The following is an 8,013-nucleotide window of genomic DNA, read 5'->3' as shown; positions in this document are numbered from 1 at the left end:
GTATTTATCAACAAACTACGTTCACATGGACGGAATACTGACACTGACAGTTGTCAGCTGCGTAACGTTCCGATATTATGTCTTGATTTCAATCACAGGTCATAAAAGTTCATAATGATTAGTAGTATACTTTCTGGATGTGTTTAATGTAGCATTTAGAAACAAAAATGATATTTTACTGCGTATTTGATCTACAAGTCTAATTAAAACCTTTTAACAAAAAAATATCTGCATACCTATACTAACCGCAATACATAACTCTTCGTCGCTTAACTAGGTATCAATAAAATTATTCCTATATCACTTTGGAACACGTGCAGTCATGCAGATGTTACTATTGAGAAGCAAAAACGTACGTGCTGAGCTGTCTTGGACAATAATGCCTAAGGCATACGGCTTAGTAAACAAAACAGTTATGATCTTTTTCTTATGTGCGCAAGTTAATGGCTTTCTGTCGATATTGTGTCTGCAAAACGTCTGCAGTCCGCATTATGTCTGTAAAACATCTGCATTATGTCTGCAAAACGTCTGCAGTCTGCGGTTTGTCTGCAAAACGTCTGCAGTCCGTATTATGTCTGGATTAAAGGCTATAAAAGGGTCGGAGCGAGCCGACGCGTGTCATTCTTAAAATATCTACAAGACTAACAGTGTCTCTGGCTTTCGTGTGTTATACTGGTGAGTGAAGTTGTTCTGCTATTATTTCTCTGTTTGTTTTTACTTGGAAATTATTCTAAGTGATTGTAAACTTTGAAATTGTGTCCCTGTTTGGTTGTGCGGGGACAATATCGTCGTACAGTTGAACTTAGACCTATGGTGGAATTGCTTTACTGTCAGTTGTGGGGTTATTTTAGTGTTCTATTTATAGTGTAGTGTTACATTTAAATTAATGTGTATAGTGAAGTTTTTTGTGCTTTGTTTCTTGAGTGCCGTCAAGCAATACAAAGACTGGGTCGATGTATGGCTGGTGCTTGGAGATAAGTCTGTGTTTGGTTTTGTAGGGAGTAATTCTTGCAAAACTAAGCTTAGATTATAGCACGTAAAGGAAACTTCACTCGTTTGTTTAGTTGGTCAGTAAAATAGAATTTAGTAATTTTCTATGGGGTTATTTTGTGAAAGTTATAAGCCAGATCATTGTTTGTGACAGACTGTTGTCCGGCTAGGCGCTTCTTCCCTTACGGTGTCAAATAAGAGGCGTTTAGGGGTCTTTTTGTTCCAAGTGGAGGGCTTGGGCGCCTTATTTACTTACAAAAGGCGTACTTTCTCACCGGTCTCAAAGAGTCCAACTGTTAGATGGAAGTGAGGACTTTCACGATTGACGAAAGACATTAGGAGTAATCCTTGCTCACTGAAGTCGGCAGTATTTGAGGCTGGGGTCCTATATATATATATATTTATTTACTCGGTGCTCTAGTCCATGCTGGTGTTGGTTGCTGGGGATTTCGGTTGTGATCGATCCACATCTAAGTAAAGTTGATCGCAGCTGGGTCTCTCATGTGGCTGGTACTGGTGTGTCCTAGAATACTGGATATATACACGGATAGGGCGATCTACTCTCTGCTACCCTAGCCCGCGGGCAAGAGCAGAGGGGGGGATAAGAACTCAAGCCTATAGGTTGCCTATCTCAGCTTCGCTGGCTGAACTGTACAGCTTATGGTAGGGATACACTTGTGCATATTTTGAACACAAGATCTATGGTAAGTGACGGTCTGTGTTTCAGATATGCTAGAGTAGGGAAAATAGATAGGAGTAGGGTAGAGTCACACACTATTTCTATGAAAGTAGAGTTCTCTTATGATTGGTCTTAAATTATAATTGGTCAACGTGTATTGTGGAGAAATAATTTAACTACTACTATTTATATGGTTTAAATGGACTTTAAATGTGGTGTTTACTATCTTAAAATAAGTGGTAGAACTGGTAATTTATAAAATCTCTTATTACTTAATTTATTTGAGTGAAATTAATAATTGTGGTAGCAATTTCTGATCTTTCGGTGTGGCTGCGGGACACTTAGTGTTGCTAACTGGTTTTAAAGGTAAATTCTATCAAGATGGTTAGGGAAACAAACTATTCTTTGGAATAAAAAGCATAGGTTTGTTATAGGGCCCAGTGGCATGCGAGCGCCGTCCACTGATGGAAAGTCTAAAGCTTAGAAAAGTTTGACTTACTTATTTCTTATAAAAGTTAGCAACTGCTCGGTGTTTCGATAAAACATTAGAAAGATCGAGAAGTTATGGTCTATTAGCAGTATTGGGGAACGGGGGGTTTAGCTAGTGAAAAGAAACAAAATAAAAAAGGGGTTAGTTTGTAGATAGATAGCCCTTCAGGCTTACTTGCTTAGGATCCTGATAAAGTGGTTTGATCAGGTTAGGGGATTCAGACGGCAACGCAAGGCAGTCCTGCAACTCGAATCCACTAATAAGGCGTAGCCGATGATTACCAAAATATTTTTTAATATTTATTTCATGTATGTTTCACTCACTAACTTTTATTCTAAAATTCCTTCATCACGTCATTAATTTTCTCACTCATAACTTTCTAGGCCTAAATCTGATAAAATACTCTTCTATAACACTATATTATTATGCTACAATAACCTTTATTCTTCTTTAAAATATAAATAAATAAAATTTTAAAAATTAGTCAAAAATACAGCTGATACTCATTAAAGGATCTAGGTTATCGCGGTTCACATCGAAGGGTTCTACTTATTCACGCTAGACGATCACAAGGCCAAATTTAAGGGGTATATTTAAAGGGGGGTTAGCTATAATGTTGGTTAGTCAAGTAAGTAAGTAAAAAAGTAAGGTGAGCGGAGGTTTAGTTACATTTGGTTCCGTGCCCAAGGGATCTAAGATGTGCTCTGTAGAACACATCTTGGATACCAAGGTTTATAAATAAATAATAGGAATTAGCCTTACCAGGCTACATTTGTTGTTGTGAATACGAGTGGGTGTGCTGTATTTCTGACTTATTTCATCTCTAAATAAAACTCATATACCTAATATTTTTATTCAATCGCTATTTCATAAAAACAAAAATAACTTTATCGTTAATAAACACGTCTGTAGTATTTTCTTCCATTGTTAATTCTTGCCGCGTTCCGAGCGAAGTCATGCATCAGTACAGAATCAATTATATTTTTGTCTTCCTCTGGATTCTGAAAAATAAAAATAATAAAATTAAAGTAGCGTAGTAAACTAAGACAAAATTTATTTCTAGGAAATTAGCTCATAATCGCAGTGGTTGAACTAAATATTGTCCCGATTAGGCAATTTTAGCACCATTCGGGTTGCATTGCTACGTAGCAATTGTTGGCATTGGCACATCTTGACGTTCCTTTGCGCCTATGCGCAGTACTATTATTTATTCTGTGCCTTAATGTATGTTTTTCTAGCTGTGGGATAGGCGGGGCTAGTACGTAAAATACTAGGTACTTATAGAAAAATACCCATGTATCTAAAATAATAGGAGGCGCGGAACTGTAACACTTTAGAAGAGTTTGCCACCTAGTGACCGGAATTTAAAACATAAGTGTGTACACTATGTACAATAGCAATAGAATTTTATGTTAAAACAAATAGTTCTCTATAGGCCAGTATATTTTCTTAGCAGGCTCTGCCATCTTCAGGGCTATTTTGAAAGCTTTACATCACATTTATATATCGCTGCGTTGGATAGCTTCGATGCTGTCTTATATAGTCTATGAACACTCTCTGATGATATACATATTCCTGGCAGGCGTCTGTTATACAGAATTTCATTTATTGGCAGGATAACTACTAGTTAGGTCAGTAAGTAGGTCGCTAACATAGTCTAGATGTAAGATTATTTTCCTAAAATAATCCAGGATACCTAAGCCCTAGATTTAAGACCTAGTAATACAAGAAGATAGGCTCTAGTCTAATTGCTATGGGGGCGCGATTATTTATTGTCGCGCTGAAGTACAATATTATATGGGGCACCCCGCCATTTTTCTATGAATACTGAATAGCTACACGCATGTGGTACTATGACAAGTACATCCTTCGATGGATGGTTTGTTTGCATTTCGTAACTCTATAACCTACAAATTGGCTCACAGGATTTCATACATCATACAATAATTTGGCATATTGTTTGTACGGTTTGTACCAAATATTGTCACTGTAGCGCAGCCGTGAGAAGAACAGGTTTCTGTCTGTTAGGATATAGGTATTAATCTATTAGGACTAATTTAAGTTCATTAGCTTATAAGTCATCACACATTTTCATATTACATCCGTAGTAAACAAGCATATGTCCCTCTTGATGGTGAGAGGTCACCATAGCCTATATCTGCCAATTATTTCAATAAATTAAATCCACTGTACGAATTTCAACTTTCTATACGCATATATTTTTACTGTAGTAACACAAATAAGTATGTATGTATAAACAAGATTTTCAATAGCTTCATATGACATGAGTTCGTTATCTTACATAATAAGCTGTAGGCTAGTCTAAAATAGTAAGTGTAAAACCATACAATTATTATGTTCGGTAGATTGGGTACACAGCTTTTATACAATATTTCACAAGTCAGGAGTATGCCAACATACTGTACTTCATTACAACCATGTCAAACATATCCTACGAAATATTAGCATTACCAGCATCTGGGAGGTCGTACCTCGCCATACCCTAACTCCACCACTGCTTGATCATTGTCACAATTGCTTAAATAATTTCATGAAAATTGATTGAAATTTGTAATATTCCTGTTAAGTAGGCATAGATAATAAGCACTATTATCATTATAAAACCATATTTTACTGAGGTTCAGAAAAAGTATGTAGTATGTGGTACGCATTAAGTATGTAAACTTACCTAACATGACCGGGTCCAGTCTGATTGTCGGATTACTTTGTTACTAGTAGTGCAGATTAGTGAGTCCTTAGTACACTGAAAAGAAATAGTCAGACATTAGAAATATTCATATAGATAGAGTAAGAAAAGGATATTGTTTAGAGTTAGGTTCTGCCAAATAGGGTTCAATATTATTTCATTTATCTACTCACGGGGGCGCGTCGCTTAATTTTTGGAACTAAGACACGCCCGTGAGAAATATTGTGTCAGAAAAAACAACGCATACTACAAAATTTACAAAAAAAAATATATTAAAAAGTTTGAGAACCTCTGCCTTGCAGTTCATAACTACATGAGTTAGTACATAAATAAGTTAGTAAGAAGTTTGCTTAGCCAATAAAATGAGGATGAGTCAGTTAAGTTTGATTTTTACCCGGTAGCTCATGCCTCGCCGTCTTGCATACTTCGCTTAAATTTTCTAGATATAATATTAAGGCCATGAGCTGCTCACTTTTAAAATTTAATAATTAGAATGTGTTATTATAATATAACATAGTACCTTTCATCTATATGAAGACAGTAGATATATGAAAGAAGGACCGGGCTGAAGCGGTGACTCCCGAGTAAAACTGAAATTGAAGATATGAAGGGGTTAGTTAAAATAGGGGATTAATTTTAGAAAACTTAGTTATAAGTATCACTAAGATCGCATATTTTCTATCTAGGCCATTCATGGTTAAGAAAAAAAAAAGAAGAACGACCATATCCATTTTTCTAAGTAATGTAAAATTTCCTGCCGAGTCGTTTTACTCACTAAGTAGAGTTAATTAAGTTAAAAAGTAGCTGTTTAGTGGCAATGATTTTTTGTACTTACTTAAGGATTGTGCTAAGACGGAGTACAGTCCATAAAAAGACACACCGGAAAATTCCTCAGTCCACCTGCACATTGCCGACAGCTGGTTGATGTTCTTCGAGGATGGTTACCCATTTCATATACTGAAAATTAATACATACATTGTTTAAACTCAATGTAGCAGAAATAAAATCTATGCTAAGTCTGGATTTTTAGTCTACATAATTTTATTTAAGTATCAGACGTCAAGTTTTATCTTTAAAAAAAATACAAAATTAAAGCTTGGACAAGATTCAATGCCTATTTTTAAATGCCATGACATTCATTTGAGGTCCTACAAATATTATTTTCCATAGCCCATAAGCCAGCGCTTCAGAAAAATAATTGAGAAGTTTATATGTTGGTACGGAAACAACGTTACAATTTCCAAGAACAGTTAGGTAGCCTAGATCAAATAAATTAGTCGAACATATTTTTAATGCTTACCGTTTAACCAAGGTATGTTCAGTTTCTATAAATATTGATTTCCATAAATTTGTGGCAGATGTGTAGAAATATCGGACATTGTAAACTTTCCAGAGAAATTCCAATTAGATGTTGAAACTGAAAAATCGAACAACCATGTAAACCTCATTGAAAGTAACAAATATATTTTGTTAGTTAGGCCTATTTCACGTACATTTAGATCCTCTTAGGGAATGTGAAAGTCAGAAAGTAATGTGGGAAATTTACTATCAATAACTTATCTGACGACAGAACAATGAAATAAGCAACATTTCACCATATATATTCGGTCTAGTCGTTGTAGTTCGCAAGTATGTTCTGCTGGGTTTCGAAAACGACGACTAGTTTGAAAACACATCAAATAATAAAACAAAAGCTTACCTTTCATGCAAAACTGCTTTTGAAGTAGGCAATTAGTTCACTTTATCAATTGAGGCATAGCCCGATAAGACATCCTTTGCATGGGCTGTTTGCTCATTAGATCATGAGTATGAGCACTAAATTCTTCTATTATCTTGATGAGAAACACAACAAAACACATGTCCATTGCATTCACGTTTTTTTTTTCCAACAATAATGTCATGTCAATTTCGTAACCTCACTTTCGCTAACGGAAAATTACATTGCAATTGCAGTTCAGAGTTCAATTTGATAAAACAGGCTCACTTTGTCGACAAAATTATTTAGAAGTAACGCGTGTTTAGGGCAAATAATGTTTTGTTTGCATTTTCTTAGTTTGCTAAATGACAAAATGGCGAATATGGACGGTTCATGACCGGCGTCGGCGCAGAATTGCCTGTCGTATTGTTTAAGCAGATTAAAATAAAGCGAATATTTAAATAATTCTAGTTGTAGATCACGTAATTAATAATGAGCTAAAGAAAACAAAAACGGATCTGCCATTTTTTCGCGAACAAGCGGATTAGCGGTAAGCATGACATAGATTAGAGAAAATAATTTAACCACAGATAACATATATCTTCGCCAAAAGGTGTTCTATCGGTGACATTACACAAACTATCATTGTTTTTAAGTTGGTACGCTTGATCGGTCATACAATTTTCGACAAAAGATATTCAGTAATTCAGTAATTTATTGTCCGGTGTTGTCATTTACAAAACTTTACTTCATTTTTCTCTACTTCATTATAGTAAAATTAATACAATAGATGTATTTAAATACAAAAGATTTTGTTAATTTAATTTTCTATTGCTTAAATCACATCAAACTATTCAAGTTGTGTAGATTTTGAACGGTATTTTGTAAATAGGGCCTAACACATGTCCCCTTACAAGTGCGGTCCGACCGTCTGTTAGATCCTTAAAGAATCTCACAATATATTTTTAATGTGGTCACACTTTTGTAAACCGATGCGCACACGCGATTTCCTACGCATTGACAAATTTACACGATAGTTTTCGTTCGATTTCATTAAATTATGAAAAAAAAAACAATTATATATTTCTAATAACTAGTCAAATATTTGAACATTATGATAGGCTAAATTTATGATATCAAATAATTGTTTTGTTGATTTAATGTTTGTGACTACTAAAAACACATTAGTGTGTTTACAATGAAAATACGCCCATGAGGACAATTGTAAAAGAAAAAAAAAACGGTTAAGGATGACAATATTGACAGTGACAGTTCCTTACGAAAAAAATCTGAGCGCGAAGTTATTAAATTTTATTTAAGAAAACGATTTCACGGAAATTACAGTGTTGTGTAGCTTCCAATAATTAGTATAGTTGATTGTGTAGAAGCACGTGTGATTTTTAGTGACGTCTTATTATCAGACGAAGAGAGTTAACTACGTTTTGAAACGA

The 8,013-nt window shown here is 34.9% G+C and overlaps 1 long non-coding RNA gene across 2 annotated transcripts; it reads right to left on the bottom strand.

Annotated features, from left to right (window-relative positions):
- Positions 1–2,979: 2,979 nt before the first annotated feature.
- On the bottom strand, positions 2,980–6,656 carry LOC125230815. Of its 2 annotated transcripts, XR_007177558.1 has the most exons (6): positions 6,566–6,626; positions 6,167–6,283; positions 5,702–5,823; positions 5,387–5,456; positions 4,849–4,923; positions 2,980–3,160 (listed from the first exon to the last, which is right to left on the bottom strand). It is a non-coding gene; the product is annotated as an uncharacterized LOC125230815 (long non-coding RNA). The 2 variants fall into 2 exon arrangements; XR_007177557.1 differs by having other exon boundaries at positions 6,167–6,656.
- Between the last annotated feature and the right edge of the window lie 1,357 nt (positions 6,657–8,013).

The sequence above is a fragment of the Leguminivora glycinivorella genome, chromosome 11, assembly GCF_023078275.1.
Source record: "Leguminivora glycinivorella isolate SPB_JAAS2020 chromosome 11, LegGlyc_1.1, whole genome shotgun sequence".
In the NCBI taxonomy this organism is placed as follows: domain Eukaryota; kingdom Metazoa; phylum Arthropoda; class Insecta; order Lepidoptera; family Tortricidae; genus Leguminivora; species Leguminivora glycinivorella.
Note: the sequence above shows the minus strand (reverse complement) of the source record. Positions and strands in the feature narration are given on the sequence as shown.